The sequence below is a fragment of the Triturus cristatus genome, chromosome 4_1, assembly GCF_964204655.1.
Source record: "Triturus cristatus chromosome 4_1, aTriCri1.1, whole genome shotgun sequence".
NCBI classification, from domain to species: domain Eukaryota; kingdom Metazoa; phylum Chordata; class Amphibia; order Caudata; family Salamandridae; genus Triturus; species Triturus cristatus.
In genome coordinates, this window is record NC_140585.1 from 233,352,578 (window position 1) to 233,372,190 (window position 19,613).

At 42.7% G+C, this 19,613-nt stretch overlaps 1 protein-coding gene across 4 annotated transcripts in view; it reads left to right on the top strand.

Annotated features, from left to right (window-relative positions):
* Positions 1 to 19,613, top strand: part of LOC146854175 (aldo-keto reductase family 1 member B1-like) — a 199,226-nt gene that overhangs the window by 74,300 nt on the left and 105,313 nt on the right. Inside the window, exon 2 of one of the 4 annotated variants that reach the window (XM_085651949.1) lies at positions 17,148 to 17,481. The exons of the other annotated variants lie outside the window; for them this stretch is intronic. The gene's annotated coding sequence lies outside the window, so the exon portion shown is untranslated. The remainder of the gene's footprint in view (positions 1 to 17,147; positions 17,482 to 19,613) is intronic. 4 annotated transcript variants of the gene reach the window in all.

The window sequence follows — 19,613 nt, forward strand, 5'->3', positions numbered from 1 at the left end:
CCACAACGCAAAATACCATTCCAGATAATCTCACTCCAAGACACACAATCCCACTCCATGACACACAATCCCACTCCACATAATTCCAGTACACTCAATACCACACAATTACTATACACATAATTACATTATTTCGCTACACAGATCCAATCCACACAACACAATTCCACAACTAACAATTCCAATCCAAACCACATATGTCCACTTGACACCACACACATTCACTCCACTCCAAGCAGAAAACACATAGGTAAAATACACTGTCCTTTACAATGTCAATAGCTCTAACTCTCACAAATGCGAGACCAATTGCATTGCAAATGCTTGTTTACCTTCCAATGCGACCGAGCAGATCCTGTTCATTTTTTTTATTTTTATTTATTTTATGGAGTTTTATATAGCTCGAACTTGACCCGTATCGGGTATCATAGCGCTTTACATGAGCACCAGTTGCGTTACATGAGGACACATTCATATTTGTTAGGCACAGGGAGATTAAGAGATTTGCCCAGAATCACAGGATGTTCAGCGTCATTGCTGAGACTTGAACCCAGTTCCCCAGATTCGAGGTCAACCGCCCTAGCCGTTAGGCCAACTCCTCTCCCAAGTATGAGTAAGAATAGGCATAAGAAGGGCTAAGCAGAAGAGCTGAAGTATGTAGATGTAAAAGTAGCGGAAGGTAGGTTCAAGTAGGAGTATGCAGGAGTAAGAGTGCAAGTAGGAGTAGGTAGGACTAAGTTAATGGTAATAAGGGCATTGGTAAATACGGTAGCAAAAGTAAGAATAGCAGTTAGAAGACGTAATAGGAGTAAGAGGAGAAATGAGTAAGAGCAGGAGGAAATAGGCGTAATAAATTGTAAGTGGAAGCAAGAGTATGTTGGAATAATAAAACGTAAGAGTGGGAACAAATATGAGGTGTAAGAGAAAGGTAAAATTAAGAGGTTACGTAGCACAGTAAGAGGAAGTATGAAACCTATGAGTAGAAACAAAAATCAGCAGTAGGCATAAGTAGGAAAAGTTAGTAAATTAAGTGCAAGATTAATGAAAGTAAGATTGAAAGAGACCAAGATGAGAAAAGAAAGACGAAGACAGCAAATCCTTCCATATTCTTCTACGACTCCAGTACTAACAAAGCATGACATGTTTTTCAATTTATGCACACATCAGATGAAGAGCAAGGACCTTCCATTAAGCGCTATTGTAACACGCTTCAGTTGGTAACTTGCGTGCAGCTGAAATAGGTACAATTTATGTGTTTTATAGCGCTCACAAACAGCATAAGCGTGTTTCTTGGCACTATTTCAACAAAAGTTAACACTATGCCACTGGCAGAGGTGCAATTTGTTTTATTAATGGGTTGCACACAGACCGGTCTCTGTGACGTGCTGTTCGACGAAAAAGTGCAAGAAAAGACTTCTTAATACCACGTGAGCAGCACTTCAGAACTGTTTGGATAAAGCTTAGCCGATGCCCGGGAGCCGAATAGTGATTTTTGTGTGTCTCTGGCGCCCAGTAGCAGTGCATTTACCCCGAGGGCCACATTTGGCATGTTCTGATTTGAACTCACCATTATAGAGAGAATGTAATACTAGGTCATTTATTGTCACATGCAACAAGGGTAGTCAATCCCGGCCCCCTTTCTCTGTAGTCCCCGGCACCTGTTTAGAGGTGGACAGGAAGGAGCCCTCTCTCCTTCCAGCACAGCAAGCAATACCACAGAACAGCACCAAGACCAACACAAACGGCTCCCAGTAGCTCAGCTCATGTGCCCCGGTAGATGTGAGGCTGTGAGCTGATGAGTAAGAGGTTTAGGAGCAGGGTGAGGAGCTGGCAGCCTACACCAGGGTGGAGCAACAGCACCAAGGCGTCTACAGCAACAGGGGACGGGGCTCCTCAGCTACGAAGTGTGAGGCCAGTACGTGGGAGCCATGCAGCGGCAGCCAATGCTTGTGAAGCAAGTAATCAAGCATTGGCAAAGGTAAAATAAAACCAAGCTAGTGCCAACTAACACGAAGGGTGGGACGGGGAATGGTAAAATTGGGGGCAGGAGGCAGGCCCGGCTCCGGGAATTTTTATTTGGGTGGGCCAAGGGTACATTCGGGTGGGCCACTGCTGGCCCGATTTATCGCTTATATATCTAGCCAGGCCTGCTTCTGGGCCCTCCTTTATCTCTCCTTACTCTTACAAGGCACAGTAAAAAGCACTCTTTTCAAAGTCTCTTTCTAAATGTTATCACTCTCAAAAAGTGCTTTTCTTCCATGCAATGTCCCTTTGATGGGAAGAGGAAGTTTCTAAGGTGGGAGTATCTAGCAAGTGACACTACCCGGGCTTCCTCTGTGCGAGCCTTCAGGGAGAAACCCTCTTCATTACTACCTCCACCTGACCTCTGACTCTGCAGCGCACTCTCTTACAGGCTTGATTATCCACTTTTCTACCACCCTTCTCCATCACACCTTATCTCACACCTGACCTTGGGCCCTAGCCCCATATCAGCCACCATTCAGTTCCACTTTCACTATTCCCAGTAAAAAACAATAGTAAAATCACCTTCAAACTTGAAACATTGAATATAGCAGTAAAAATAATTAGCATGCATGATAAAGTATGCTCCACAGTTGTCCTAATCACCTGACTGTTAATTAAATAAATGAAAACAGAAAGGCCATGACAGGGCCGGCTTTATTGCTGGTGCAAACGTCTTTTTGACCTCTTTTTTGACCTCTTTCTCTGTAGATAGCTTAACTACCACCCTCCAACAGTACCCTTCATCTCGCCATAGCCACTCCCCCTCATGGCCTCCACCTCAGACTCCTTAACTACCACCCTCCACCAGTGTCCCCCATCTTTCTGTAGCTCCCCCACACCCCATGACCTCCTCCTCAGATTCCCTCACTGCCACCCTCCACAAGCGCCCCTCATAGCTTCGTATTTCCCCCCACCCCATGACCTCCTCCTCAGATTCCCTGCCACCCTCCACCAGTGCCCCTCATCGCTCTGTAGTTCCCCCCCCCATGACCCCCTCATCAGATTCCTTCACTGCCACCCTCCACTAGTGCCCCTCATCTCTCTATAGTTCCCCCCACCCCATGACCTCCTCCTCGGCTTCCCTCGCTGCCATCCTTCACTAGTGCCTCTCATTTCTCTGTAGCCCCCCCACCCCATGACCTGCTCCTCAGATTCCCTCACTGCTCCCTCAACCAGCGCCCCTCATCTCTCTGTAGTTCCCCCCCCCACCCCCATAACCTCCTCCTCAGATTCCTTCACTGCCACCCTCCACCAGCACCCCTCATCTCTCCGTAGATCCCCCCACCCGTGACCTCCTCTTTGGATTCCCTCACTGCCACCCCCCACTAGTGCCCCTCAGGTCTCTGTAGTTCCCCCACCTCATGACCTCCTCCTCCGCTTCCCTCACTGCCAACCTCCACTAGTGCCCCTCATTTCTACATAGCCCCCCACCCCATGACCTCCTCCTCAGATTCCCTCACTGCTCCCTCCACCAGCGCCCCTCATCTCTCTGTAGTTCCCCCCCACCCCATGACCTCCTCCTCAGATTTCTTCACTGCCGCCCTCCACCAGTACCCCTCATCTCTCTGTAGCTCCCCACCCCATGACCTCTTCCTCAGATTCCCTCACTGCCACCCTCCACTTGTGCCCCTCATCTCTCCGTTGCCCCTCATATCCATTCCATTTGTTGTACAGCGCTACTCATATGAGTGTAGGGTGTCATAGTACTTTACATAACAGCACGCATTATACAGAGACAATAAATCAGTCTATGGGGAATGTCACATAAGCCAATGAGGATTACAAGGTGTAGAAATCGCGTCATCCATACTGGTGGGCAATATATTTTACGAGGGTTTGGACTGGAGAAGCACAAACTCAGGATTTAAAGAGTACTCCAGTGGTTGGGGGTTGGCTTTACTGATAAAAATGTAATAACTTCCCAAACAAACTCTTTTTGGCAACATTAGAATAATGAAGGAATGGAGAAGTTCTAACTATATCACAATACAAAAAAGCGAAGTTTGTATGCAGCTCTTTAAAGACAGTTCATAGGTCACTGTCCTATGTTAGGATAGTAACTTCTGAACTGCAAGTAACACAAGGATATCTGTGACAGAGGTAGTAACCCACTGAGCTATTCCCATAAAATTCAGTTTATCAGCATTTAAAAACTACCAATAGACAAATGGTTACTCTGCAGCAGGATCGTAAATCACCAGTTATCTGCACAGTTTTTATGTAGTTGTACATCGGTGGCAGATTCACTGGGAGGGCCATGGCTCATGTTTGGGTGGGCCTGGCCCACCCGGCCCACCCCACCCTCTAGAACCGGGCCTGGCAGGAGGTAACATATCCTGCACTTGTTAGTGGTGTGAGACAAAGAAAAGGGTCAGCGACAGGAGGATATTTACAGCTGGGACTAATTAAAGTCCCAGATAACCTATCTGTAGAAATGTAAATGCTGCATTTTAAAACATATTAGGCATTTGTTCTCAACCCACAACATAGCATGTTTTTGAAGGAGCACACAATTAAAACTTCACAATTAAAACTGCTAGACTTACCGACAACGCTGCAGAATGTGACCTGTCCTGCTCTTTACAAGTCTAACCTCTCTCCCCGAAAGCCCCATCCTTTTTCCTGCCGGGCTCTGACTGAAGAGAAACAATGTAACTTGTTACTTTGTTTCTCTTTAGTCCTGCCCTGGGTCTACGGGAGGAGCGCAGAGCAGGCTGCAGACTGCACCTGCTTTTTAGAGCAAGCATTTTCACTCACAGAGCTGAGGGGGCCCCTTCACCTACCGAAGACTGGGGCCCCCCCCGCACCGCGGGGGCTGCGGGGGCGTTTGTTACGCCCCTGGACGGAATGCAGGAAAAAGCGGTCTCTTCCTGCTTACTGTACATGCAGTCTGTTGTATATTGAATTTCAGGTACTTCTGACAGACAGCGGCAACATGTGCAATGGCGCTGATTCACGAAAAAATGCCAGGGGTAGCGGAAGCGACATCACATGTTTTGATACCAATTACATCACAGGAAGTGATGTCACATGACTTTGACACACTGTCACCCTCCCCTCAGCTGTTTATGAACTGTCTAACTTTTTTTTATATCTGTCACATGTCTTTCTCACCTGTTTCGGACTCTTTCTCACCCCTCCTGTCTATCTTAACTGTGTCTTTCTCAGTGATCTCCCTATAATACATGTTTTCCCCTCCCTCACCTGATCTGTCTCAAGTTCCATTCCATTTCACCTCTGCTACTCCCTTATCTGTCTGTTCACACCTATCTCTCAGTCCTATTGGTGTCTCCTTCATCCCTCTTTGTCTGTCTGAAACAAACATCCTCCTGTCGATATCGTTTGACTTCTCACCCCTTCTCTCTGTAGTGTCTTCTTTCTTTACCTATTCTAACCTCATTTTGCCTCAAATGCTTTATTACCTTTACCCCTCGCTCTTTTTCTCTGTCCTTCCCTCCCTGCATTTCTTTCTTATTTCCTCCACATGCTCGGGGGCAGCAGGAGGCATGGAGACGATCCACTCCACTTGCAACAGTTTGATTCTTTTCCAAGTTAGCTACTGTCCTCTGAGATTAGGGGTAGCAGGCACAGTGCTAGGGGTCCCAGGAGGAAAGACAGGGGTCGCAGCTGCACCCCTGGCGACTCTTAAATGGCGTCCATGAACGTGTTCCTCAGCGCTTATTCGTTGTATTCTACATTTAGCTCTGGATGGCTACAGGGAGATGCATTTTTTAGGCTGGCTCTTCAGCTGACAGCCCTGCTGATCATTGGAGACCTAGAAAGAGGAGGAGGGGGCTTTGGGGGCAAGCAGGCCGTCTGAATTAAGCATCCAGTGTGGGTGGATCTCTGCCACTGCACATTGCAAAGCAGGGGTCCTTAGTGTGTCTGCTTTTCACACAGAATATTAAAAGTAATGCTTCATGAAGGTGGCATCCACATGGGCAGACCTACTTTACTTTTAGGTTAAAAAATTTAAAATACAGTCTCCTACCCGGTTTGTATTTTGGTGTGGGGTTTGTTGGGTCATCATCCTCTGATGTCAGTTTTGTGTGCTTATTTAATCCTGCAACCGGCATTGTAGAGACCTATCACCATTCTTAGGCGCACCCCCTCCCAGACACAGCCTGTGTGTAAAGCAGTGATACTCAAAGTACGGCCCAGGGGCTGCATGCGGCCCTCCTGACCTTTACATGCGATGCCCTGGGCAGCAGCAGCACTAAGCTGCTGTTTACTCGACTCAGCACTAGCATGGGAAAAAATGTTAAATATACAGCAAACACTTATTTAAAGGTTAATTGCAGTTAGGGAAAGGAAGTAACTAGGTAGTTAACTTTAGGAACACCTTCATTTTTAAAAACAGCCACTAGACATACCTGCTTTGCTTCCCCTACACCCACTTTACACACACCCCTCCCCCCCCCCCCCCGCTGGCATCAGTGCGGCCCTCGGTCACACCATAGACCAAACTTTGTGGCCCCCGGTAAAATGTTTGTGAGTACCCATGGTGTAAAGCATGCTTCTCACAGCAGGGAGTGATGGAGCTGGCTGCAGGCAGAAGCACCCACAACACAAGCACAAGGAGGTGTGACTCACTTGACCCCAACCTTCCTGACACAGCAATAAGAAAGAGACAAATAACAGGCCTGGCCAATAATGGTGTTCACCTTGAACTACAGGAGCTACAGCCTCAGCCTCACTGTCAGCCCCACCATCTGTCAAATGACGGTGTTGAGAAAGAATTTAACCACAAGGAATTTGTAAAGGTAGTCCTGTTCCACCCCTTACACTTTCCTGTCTAGATCAACACCTCCCTCCCACAGGAATGCAGTCAATGCATGTATATTGCCTGGGAAGTCTATTCTCATCCCTCATCCTTTGCCGTTCTAAACCAGGGGAACCTAAATGGATCCTTTTACTACTGTGAGGCAAGCTTTATGGCGGATAGCAAAAGAAATCCACTTCAGCATGAGCAGAATTTCGATGTTTGCATAATTTCCCTTATATTTTCACACATTTTTACAATCAAGAGGTTACTGCTTCTTTCAAGTACTGCATGTTAATGGTAATGTTAACTGAGTTTATAAAACGCCCTGTTACCCTGAGGTGTCCTGGCGGTGGATCCCTGATCTGGGCTGCTAGGTTCCTAGTGACCTAGCAGTCGTCTAGTTACGGAAGAGCCTTGTTTTCAAGACCTTGCTAAAGGTCAGCAAGTTTGGGGCAGTACGAATATCCAAAGGAAGTTCATTCCAGGCCACAATAGTTCATGTGAAGAAACTACTGCCGCCCCAAGTCATTTTTTTAAACCTGGGTACTACCAAGGATTTAGAATTGGCAGATGTAAGTGTCGTATTGGGTATATACCACCTAACCGTATGGGTGAAGTAGGAAGGTCCTAAGTTACGTAGGGATTTGTAAGCGATGCACAGTGCTTTAAATTTTATCCTGATGTTCACTGGCAGCCAATGTAGTTTAAGAATAACATTTTTCACTGAGGTAAATTTGGATGTGTGTGAGAGTACTCTTGCTGCAGTGTTTTGCAACACCTGCAGTGTTTTTAGATGTTGTTGCTATAAATTCAGATATAGGCTGTTTCAGTAGTCTAGTCTGGTCATAACTAAGGCAGAAAAGGCAATGAATAGACAACTTACTGCCTTTATCAAGAATACCCTTCTGCTTGACGCTTCCCAATACGGATTCCGGGAAGGACATAGTACCGAATCAATGCCACGGAAATAATTAGGTTGGCAGTGGATCAGGGAGGCAGAGCGGCCTCGATCCTTCTGGACTTATCGGCCACGTTCGATACGGTCCATCACGGTTTGTTGATGGATAGTCTAAGGAAAGGAGGGATTCGGCGAAAAGCATGGGATCTGCTAAACTCTTTCCTCTCGGACCGCAGCCAAACAATGTCCTTGGGAAATTTTTCCTCTCAACCCTTCTCCTTACCATGCGGGGTTCCGCAGGGGTCTTCATTAAGCCCCACCTTGTTCAATATTTATGTTACCTCCCTTGCTCCCATCATCAGACGCTATGGGTTTAGTGTCATTTCGTATGCGGATGACACGCAAATCGTAATGTCTTTACTTCCAGGTCGAGAAAAGGGGCTAGATCTTAATTTTCAGTCCTGTATGTCGGAAGTGGGGCACTGGATGGCTAGTAACTGTCTTAGGTTGAACTCAAATAAGACTGAGGTCATGTTGTTTGGGAATAACCCCCATTTCTGGACGCCCTTATGGTGGCCGCCGGAACTGGGGGCTCTTCCCATCCCGGTTGATAAGGTAAAAAATCTCGGGATGGTGGTGGATGCCAAACTTTCTATGGCCATACAGGTTAAAGTGGTAGCCTCTAAAATAGGGTACTTGCTGAGAACTTTGAAAAAAATCCTGATTCTGCTCCCCCATGAATACCGTAAAACGGTGGTAACGGCCCTCGTAACATCTAGATTGGATTACTGCAACAGTTTGTACCTTAACATACAGGAAAATCTGCTGCACAGATTGCAGCTATTACAGAATGCTGCGGCTAGACTTTTAACTGGCATCCCCAAATTTTCTCCCATTTCAAAGGCCATCCGGGATCTGCACTGGCTTCCCGTTAGGAGCGGAGTCCAGTTTAAAGCATTGTGCTTGGTTTTTAAGGCTTTACATGAGGAACGCTCTAACTTTTTGAGAGAACAATTCAAATGGTATGCCCCTCCGCAGCGGCTTCGATCATCTGATGCTAACCTGACTACTGTTCCAGTTATAAACAAGGCCAGCTGGGGTGGACGTAGCTTTTCCCTTTGTGCAGCTAAACTATGGAATGGCCTGCCTCTCCATCTGAGACGTATGGATAGCCTACTGTGCTTTAGAAAGGCGCTGAAGACCTGGCTGTTTGGTTATTAGTTTTGCCTGTCTGGATTAGGGAGTAGTGGACAGCGCCAGGACACCTATTTGGTAATCGCACGCTATACAAGTCGCTATAACATAACATAACATAACAGATATTACAATATTTGGGGGATTTAGGGGGAATAAAAGCTAAGATCCTTTTGATCTTTCTGAGAATAAAAAAAGTGAATGATGTTAAAACGTTAACCTGAGTAGACAAGGTTAGCTTGTTGTCTACGATCACTCCCAAATTTGTAGTTTTATCAAACGGCTTAGGTAAACAGCCCAACTCTTCTGGCCAGCAACTTGGTGACCAAAAAGAGGGATCATTTCGGAACAGCACCACCTCTGTTTTATTGGGATTCTGTTTTGAGCAGTAACTGCTAAAAACTGAATTCCAATAGAACAGTTGCTGACTGCTGCCATACAGTAATGGAATTTTTTCCCCATGGTACTTGGCTGATTTGCAGCGGCCACTACAATTTAAGTATCACCAGCGTATGAGGTTAGGCCAAGCTGAAAGATTTGATTATCGGAGCCAGGGCTGCTAAATAGACATTAAAAAGCGCGGGGCTGATGGAGGAACCCTGGGGACCGCAACACAGAAGATGAAATGGTTCTGACTTAAAATGGATCTAAGGCTACAAATTGCATCCTATCTTCAAGAAAAAATCTCAAAAGATTGAGAGCTTGCCCCTGCACCCCTATAGCTGCTATCCGTTTCACCAAGATGGGGTGGTGGACAATATCGAAGGCCGCTGACAGGTCCAACAAAATAAGGGCAGCCTTGCCTTCACTGTCCAATGCTCCTCTGATTTCTTCCACAGACTGAATCAATGCTGATCCTGTGCTATTGCTGCCTCTAAAACCATGTTGTGCATCCCCCAGCAAGCTATACTCAGTGATGTACTCTAAGAGTTGAGTCTTCATGACCTTTTCTAAAAGTTTTGCTGGCAATGGTAGATGAGAAATTGTACAGAAATTATTTGTATAATTGGGATCAAAATTGGGTTTCTTTAGGATAGGTAAAATTGGGAAAGCTGCCCGAGCTGAGGACTACATTAATAATTTTGGCCAGGTTTTCGGCATCGATGTCCACTGCCAATTTTAAGACTGTCACTGGGCAGGGTCCCAGGGGTGACCCCGATTTTGCCTTGGCAGTGATGTTCACAACTTGCATGACATCAAAGTTAGCGAATTTAGAGAAACAAGGACCTTCATGTTCGGGACATAAATTTCCAGTCTGCTTGAGTAACAACACCCTCCTACGATGTCCTAGGTTGGTAAACTTCATTAAAAAATTTTTTTTACTTTGCTTAGGAAGTGTTTAGCAATCTTATCACACAGTTTCTGTATACACACAAAATCTGGTATGCAAAGTGATGCAAGAGACTCGGCTGTATTAAACAGAGTTTCTGTCACTATCAATTCTCTGAGTGAAATACTTTATCTTTTCAATGGCTACCAGAGCTTTGTTTTTGTTAAGGCAAAATGTATACTTTTCCTTCTCCCCAGTATCATAAGCGAATCTCCAAAGGCGTTCTTGTTTTTTACAGATTAATTTATAGTTTTTCAAAGTCTTTCCCCGAACACAGGGGCCGAATCACAGAACTAATCTGAGACAAAATCCTAAACTTACTACTTTTGGTATTCACAGAAGGCATTTAGTAGTAGTAAAGTTAGGATTTTGTCTTAAGTTTGACTTAAGTTAGACTTAAAACAGACTTAGGACAAACTTAGGACAAACTTAGGACAGACTTAAGACAGACTTAAGACAGACTTAAGACAAAATTCTAACTGTACTACTACTAAATGCCTTCTGTGAATACCAAAAGTAGTAAGTTTAGGATTTTGTCTCAAATTACTTCTGTGAATCGGGCCCACAGTCTACCCTGTCACATGTGAGCTTGCCTTAATCACTATTAAGGCATTTTTACAAATTGTCCAAACTCTTTTCAAAAAGCACAACAAACTCCTTTGTAATGCCCCTGAATCTTCTGTAGCTCATTTATTAATCCCTCCAGCCAACTTCATGAACTCACATGCCCCTACTATTGATCACACCTCAGTCCTATTAGTTCAATATTCCAATAAAACGAAACGTATGTAAATGCATGAAATGATTTCCTTGAGAACACAAGATTAATTCAAATAACCAATTGTAACCAATAAACACTGACTAAGCACTGGCATTGGGTTCCCAGAGCAGTGTGCTACCTAGCGTAAAGTGCTTCAGTGACTTGTCAGGGATAGTAAACGCCATATAAATACAATTACAATAAAAGTAGATGGAATTGTGCTTTTACTTCCTAGCTAGCGAGTAATATGGGTGTCAATACAGTTTTAACATTAATCACCCTCGTTATCGCTTCAAAATATATTTTTGGAATAGATCATATTTCACTTACCACCACTTCATTCAACTTGCATTTTTAGGAATGGACTTTAATGTAAACATTGCTAAATGAAATTGCATTTCGCTACTTTTATTGTTGAAATAAAGCTTGCACTTCAGCACCTCAACATTTTTGCTCTCCACTGTTTGTTTTTGGTTACCTTGAAGCTGGCTTTACATATATTTTATGTAATTGTTTTTTCTACTGTAGGAAAAAAATCTTGCTCTTTTCAAATAATTTTTACTTGTTCCATCATAGCTTCAAATGTGCTGTTTACATGAGTAGATGCAAATCCCCCAAAAATTCACCCTTTCTAGCCAAAAGGGACGGGGTAGATTATACCATGAACAAGAGATTTGCTTTTATGCAAACCAATTCAGTGGGTGAACCAAAATCATATCTCAATAGCCCAGTAAGCATAAACTAAACACAATATTACATCAATGCCAATGATACATGAAACTATATATCACTCTGTTGCCTTATTGAAAAAAAAATTATTGCTGTCATTCAGAATAAATACAATAATATACCAATATTCACATATTCAGTGTGAGACAGAATTTAAAAACCTTAAAAACATCATACATATCCATATATTGCGTATAGTTCTCAAGACAGAATATGCAGTGTATGTATCACACACTTACATTAGTAAACACACTAGTCCTTGTTAACACTCTTCATGCATTCCAAAGTTTCAACAAAAATTATATACTTAAAAAAAAACAATAAATGCTTATTATATAAAATGATATCCCATTCAGTCCTAATTACTTTAAAAAAACATTTTCTGTCAACGCGGTGTTTCGGCGGGTCATATGGTAGAAACCACGCCTTCTTCAGAACAAATTTATGTAAAAAAATACTTTTTTCATACAATCAAACAATTATGTTCTAGGAGACCAGAAAACATAAAAGACCCAATCAGTACACAATTTATAAATATATTAATAGCACCACTTAATGCATCCATGTTCTAGTACAAACTAATGGGTAGAAATAGACCAGCCATTTTCATTTTTGGGGGGTCATTCATAAACCAATCAAAACCCATTCTATATGGCCACTTCTCAGCCGCCGACCCCCAACTCATTAGTCATTATATAGGAGGATTTTGAATTCAAATCTGATATAAAAACAGGCTATTTCAGAGCGTCCAACAAATCCCCCGACCCAAACAATACATTGATTAATTCTGCATAGTGACCAGAGGTAGAACGTCACTCTTCTGTGGGACAGTGCGACATACTTTACTGTGTGTATGAAGTATTTCAGAACCTGCTGCACTTGACAGTCATGGACTTGAAGAGCAACAGAAATTAGCTCTAATTCCTCCGCTGTGTGGCAGCTTAACAGGGTCCCTCCTGTGTTCTTAGTGACATCGAACTTTGCCTTAGCCTCTTCAGTGAGGTGCCATACTTTTGCCTCAAATATTGCAGCTAGGGGCAATGGTGTGAGACCTTCATAAATGTTTATATTGGTCTTGGTGAGGCATAGATTTGGGTGGGCTCTGAGTTCTTGGAATCTGTGATAGCCCATCACATTCACAAATGTTCCTGTGTCAATTAGCACTGCGATGCGTAACCCTGCAATCTCTATTTTGCAAATGGTCTGGGGTCGCATTATGGTGTTCTCCTTGCAGAGAATGATGATGATATCTTAGTCCTTTTTCTCAGGCCTCAGGTGTGGCTACTTCAGTGGGGTGCAGACCCCAGTCACTTGGCAGTGGCTATGATTGTATGCACTGCTGGCTTGGTAGTCAGTGATTCATCTGCCTCACCACTTTACACACAAGTTTCTCTTTACACTGGGCATTGTGTCATGAGCTTTGGGTCTCATCCACAATTGCCACATGCCCCTCAAATTGAATGGCATTTCACTGATGGCAGAAGTTGCCTTGATTTGTGGACAAGGTGGATGACCTATTGCTAGATCTTTGATGCTGATTCAGGGTCTGACTGGATGCCATGCTTCTCAAGAGCTACTTCTTTGTGTTCAGATCTGCTGTTGGCTAGTTTGTTGGAGTGGGAGAGAATCAGTATGTCCTCCAGTTTCATGCCTGGCTCTTGCAGAATAGGGTGACAGAAAACTATGGATCAGCATCCTTGTTTTATTTATTCGCACACTTCTTGCTGTGGATAGTCTTGGGTGCAGATGCTGGCCATTTCAGGAAGCTTCATATTGAAGCCACCAATTGTTTCTCTCCCTCTCTGTTTTGCTTGACGACGCTTGCAGTCTGGGTTGACTTGAGGGTTAAAATGTGCATTGAGCACTATTATTGCTGGGGCATAGTCATCTTCATCGCCTTTGTTTGAGAGCTTTTCGAGGAGCTTGAATACTTCTTCTCCCGCAAAGTGTAGAAGGGGGGATCATTTTACCATGTTATCTGTTTCTATGGTTGTTTGAAGGTAATTGTTCAGCCTATTCTGCCAGGTCTTCGACCGTAGTGTTGTGGTTGGTAGGTCTGCTAATTCATTGAACGGTGGTAGGGCTTCTGACAGTTAGTGTGAGGGATGGCTATTCTGTATGGGTGGAACCAGTGGGATCACCCTAGTCTCCAAGCACAATGGGTCTTGAGCCGGGGCATTTACGTGTTTCTGTTCATCTACGATCGTAGTTTTGTTTTAGTGTCCTTGCCGCTGTATGTTGCGTCTCTAAATGGGAGAAACAACATGTGTTGGCCATGAACTCTCTGCCAGCTGGAGTCACTCACATGGCGGATACTTTTCCTTTCCCTTTGTTTAGTATTGGCTGCAAAGGTGCACACATGGTTGTGCCTGAGTCTTGTAGTGTACCATTGCTGAGATGGGAGACAGTTGAAATTCTTTATTCGCGGTTCACCAATTTGTGACTTGCAGTGGTGGTACTGCATCTACAGGTGACTCAGCTGCTGCTTGCTGGGTCCCTTCATGCAGCTGCGCTGCCGCAGTGAGTATCTGGATGCATCGGTATAGAGCCTCAAATGTGGATGAGGGCCTGCTATAGTCACCCTTCACTGGTAGTTCAGTGCTCCATCCAGATTTCTCTGATATGCGCTGGGGATGCTGAGGGGTCTGCTGTCTGCTCCTGTTTGGTGTGCTAGTAGAGTTCATCTTTACAGGTTGCATTCCTCAGAAATGGAATTCATGAAGGCGAGCCTCACTGCGAGTGAGCACATGAGGCTATTGCCTCTTTGTTGCCAGTATGGTATCTCCGTCGGCCCACCCCACAGGGCCTCCGTGCACCACGTAAGTAAGATCTGGACACCTGCTCTGCATTACTGAGTCAGACTACAACAGACTGATGCCCTTTTGTTTATACCCTTGGCCTTGTCCAAGTGTGGGTTGAGTTTGAGTACAGTACGCCAGTGTTGTATCCGCCAGGTGGGATACTACAGCCCTTTTAATATTTACATTTTGTTTTCTCCACCTTTTTTGGTAGTGCAGTTGCTTTTCCTGCACCTATTTGCATTTCTCTCCTACAGCAATAACTATACGGCAAGGCAGAAGGACAGTGGGAGAAAACAAGTAAGGCGATTTAAATTGTTGGTTCTTCCGCTACTTCTCCTGTTGTTGAAGTGCATTTTGAAGTATTTGCGATCTTAGAGAAAGCCTCATTCTCTGCTGGTCTGCCTTACCCCACCCACTAGACGTGGTACTCATAGTTTTGGCACCGCCAAAAGAGCCATTGATTGTGGAACATTTATGGACCTTCAATAAACCGTGCAGATGGAGTTTAAGTGCTAGGTTGTGGTGAATGTTGCTATTTTTGGTCTGGCTTAGGAAAGGTGTAATCATGAGTTGATAAAGAAAATATTAAGTTTTATTTGAGTTTATAGTAATAACCCAAAGAACATATATTGTTTAAAATTTTCTCAGATCTACGTTATATTCCATGTTATAAGCGTTGAGTTTTGAGGAGAGGATACATCTAACCAGGGTACGGTTCTAGGACTTTTTGGCATTCTCAGTTGATTGTAACTAGTAAGCAGAAGCAAGAAAAATATGTAGCTCAATGGTAGACATTAGCTTTAGATATTGGGTTTAGTAAATGTTAACGTATATGACACATCTGAAGCGCTCCTTAAAAAGGTATATGGTCTTCCTGCAGTTAAAATACAGTAAGTGAATTGGCACAGCTGAAAAGAACTGAGACAGGTGTTTCAATGATCAGGAATAATGACATGACGTTCACTACTGGTACATAGGGCAGTTGACAGGTGTTTGCTGCAAGTACAGAGAACAGGTGACAAGTAAAATAATGTAATATTAAAAGGGCATTTGCTGCAGCGCGTCTGTGTGCTTGCTTGGGTCCTTGAACACCCCGGGTTAAGGATTCTGGACCTGCAGCTAAAGAGGGCAGATGCCTTCTCGTGTTTGAGCAGCTCATCTGGAAAATGCACAATGGTTTGGGGAAAGAGAAGGAAGAGCATGGAGTTTTCAGAATGTTATCTGGGATGCAGTGCCTAGTTCTTTGGCCACTTTCTGGTTGGCTACCTCAGAAGACTGCTGCATCCTGCTGGCTGAATATCTCATTTTGACCATTCACTGTCTACTTGTATGAGACTTATTGATGCCTTTCTGTCTGTATCTGGACCATTCAAGTCTTCAAAAATGACTTTTTTCAGGGTTGGGGTCTGAAACCTCACCAATTAGCTGTCCTTACATTTCTGTGGTCACCAGTCCTGCTAAGCACATTATAGCATTTACACAGCCACACTTTGTGACAGCCTTCCAATGAATGCAGGAATCAGGAGAGTTTTACCCTGAAGATGTTTTTTAAGACATTGCAAGAATCTCTCCACTTCCAGTTCAGCTGGTACACTACTTTTAAAAATGTTTGTAGAGCCTTTGTAAATTGAAAAAATATAATAACTCGTTATCAAATCTTTGATGGACTGGAAAAAAAAAGTGTATTCGCTTTTCATATTCTTTTTAAAGTGTCAATGTTTTTTCCAGACATTAATGTGGAACTAAATGAATTTTGTTCTATGTACAAATATTCCTTTTCTCCACTGTAATGTTTTAGGTGGTCTTACTGTAGTTTGGTCAGGACTTCCGATGAAAGGAAGATTGTAGATATTTTTATTGCACCAACAGTACAACAGATTGAATCTCATTTTAAAGTTAATTTCAAACTAAGCATATCTTCATGGTGGAATGTTATATGTTTTAATAGAAGAATTGAGACTTCATTGAATACATTTAGTAAAGGAGACAGCATTTTGTCTCTTTTCATACAGTGATTGAGTAAATATCAACATGATGCGTTTGATCCTTCAGTGAACTCAGTTGAAGTATATAAACCTCTGTTAGATTTTAATTTTTTTTAACTGTTATTCATGTTGCACATAATATATTATTAGTTTAATTTGTTGCTGCTTCATGACTTACTTTATACTATTATAATTTAGATGTTTCAATTAAGTAGCTTGAATATTCTCCTTCCCATCTCTGTTCCTCTAGTTTGTTGCTATTCTATACTTATTACTGCCTAATGTCTACAGTTAACAATTGTTGATTCACCATAGGACGTAACGTAATAAATATATTATTATCAACAACGATATTGTTACGATATTGTTACTATATTATTGTTTTTTGGACAGTGTATGTTCTTAATGTATTTTATTATATGCATCAACATTTTCAAATATTAGTATTTTCTAGGGCTATTAAATATAAGGCTCTTATTTAGGTACTGTAGGCTATGGCCAACAAGCATTTTAAGCGTCAGCAAATGAACTTTGAATAGTATATGGGAGGCAGTCAGTACAAGTTTTGTGGTACTGTGTAAGTATGTGTAGTTTAGGTGAACCATAAGCTGCTCTCACTGCATAACTCCTGAATACATTAACCTTTTTTACATTCATTAGGAAATTCTCTGCTAGAAGAGTACTGTCATAATCACTTTGGAAGCAGTTGACAGCGATAGCAATGGCAGGCCAATCTTCCATCAACATATTCAAGGTTAAAGTTTGCATTAAGAAGATGATCTAATTTTCTGAAGGAAAAGAAGATTCCAAACTTTAAGCAGAACATTCAAGGCAGAAAATAACAGATCACAAAGGACTAGTTCACAAGCAACAATCCAAATCTGTTGAACCAGGTATTGGTCCAACTCTCTCAAAACAGGAATTGATCTCATAGGAAGAAACTCCTCTACATGGAATATTCTAAGAGCTCCCAGTGGACAGACCACCATCTTGGGTATGGCATTTAATAAGGCTAATCTCTGTCTCTAATTGCAAATTTATGGCATGTATACTCCCATGGAAAAAAAGCCCAAGTTTGACATTCGCATCCCATGTGTATTTTAGATGCCTGTAGTTGTCACTTGCGTTCCAGTCACCTCTCAACCTGCAAATGAAATCTACAGGTCACTGTGGGCAAGGAACACTGGAGCGGCTCACACACACACCCTGACACACACACCCTGTATGAACCACACATCACATGATGCGGTGCAGAGAACCTGCTTTACTGTAGCACGCAAGAGACTTCGTACCCTGTAAGGTCCTAGGTAAGCTCTTGTTCATTGTACTGCCCTGGTATGCTCTTGGGTTTCTCCGGATGCCTTGGGAAAATATGGGCATGCAGTGAAGAAGCATCTTTCCAGGAGCACTCACTTAGAAGATAATCCTTCAACTGGATAATAAATTGAAGATTTCCTCAGACTTCATAGAATCACAAATCACTTAAACCTCATATATTTAATACAATTGTACCTTTTTGTAAGGTTTCAAAGAGTTTGAAGTCAATGAGAAAGATCAAGTACCCTGGGCTTCAGTTGAGAAGAATGAAAAACAAAATTAATCTTCCAAACATGAGCAAACTTTAACTGGAAAGCCACAGGATTAACTTGGTGAGTTATCACGAATGGCACAAAAATGGTTTTGGATATTTGGCCTATAAATTATGAACTGTGGGAAAACAAGCAGTCAGCCAAATATTCTTCCTACGACAACACAAAGTAGAGCTTGATCTTCACTTACCAGCATACTGCTTCATCATGATTTTAGAATGATGTAAATGTTCTTAAATAAGTTGTCTTTGTTTATTCAACCAACTCAAATATTCAGTAGCAGCAGGCATGAAAGTATCAATTTGTCGAGGAGCTGGAAAAACACACTGATGGAATTTTTACATACAAAAGAATCGTTATACTCGAGTAGCAGTTATAGCTGCATAATTGTAGGAACATTATGTAATTGGTAGATAAGAAGTCTAATCATCTTGAGTAGTATTACAGTAGGATTGTGACGATTACTCCAGACTTATTATTTCATTATGTCTGCCCATGGATTGGAAATGATAACCAGAAGGTAGAGCTTGTCCAATTACGAATGCTTCACAAAAGGTTTTAAAAAATTTGATAACTGAGTACCTCCATGAAGATGAAATATATCTGTCAAAAACTCTAGACCATTTCTTCAGCTGTTGGTATCTTCTGCAATGGAGAAAAAATAAAATTTCTCAGAAAGTGTGTACTCTGATATGATCACACAGGAAACTTTAGAAAGCAGAAGAAATGTGGTGAGATATGTCAAGTTCATATGCCACAGTTCAGATGCCACTGAAAAGGACTGCAATGATTGAAAAGGCTAAGAAAGCAATGAATTACATTGAGAACACATATAGCAAGTAGAAACACATTCTTGAATACCAGCATGAACAAATGGCACTAAAAGAATTTTAAGATAAAATGAAAAGTAGGCTTAACTCTTCTGCGACTAGAAATAGAACGGTGATAGCACAATTTTATAACTTTTATTGTAATTCCTTAGTAGGAATAAAAATAGCTTAATGAGTAAAAATAGCTTGATGACTAAAATATTGCTCATGTGGTCTAACCAAAGGGGTTTTGAAGTGGAGATCTTCAAGTCCTTAAGAGTCAACAAATTGGGGCAGATTCAGAGAACTAATCTGAGACAAAATCGTAAACTTACTACTTTTGGTATTCACAGAAGGCACTCGCGATTTTTGGTATTCACAGAATGCACTTACGACTCCTACCTTAACGTTCACTCTCGGGCTGGAATTTCCGCACCTGGACCGTACTCTCCGCACCCGAAGCGTACTTTCCGCACCCGGACCGTAGTCTCCGGCTAGGTCCGTGCTCTATGGTTCGAGCCGTAATCTCCGGCTGGGGCCGTATAAAGTGTAATCAATGGGCTGGATTGCAATTTTTACAAAAAGGAACATTAGGAATGTGTGATAAATGGCAGAGGAGGTCATGAAAATCTGTTTGGGCAGGGAAAAGTGTTACCTCCAGACACTACATCATAACCCAGAAAAGCTTTCTCCTTTGTATCATGGTACATGCAGTGCACAATTTGTGC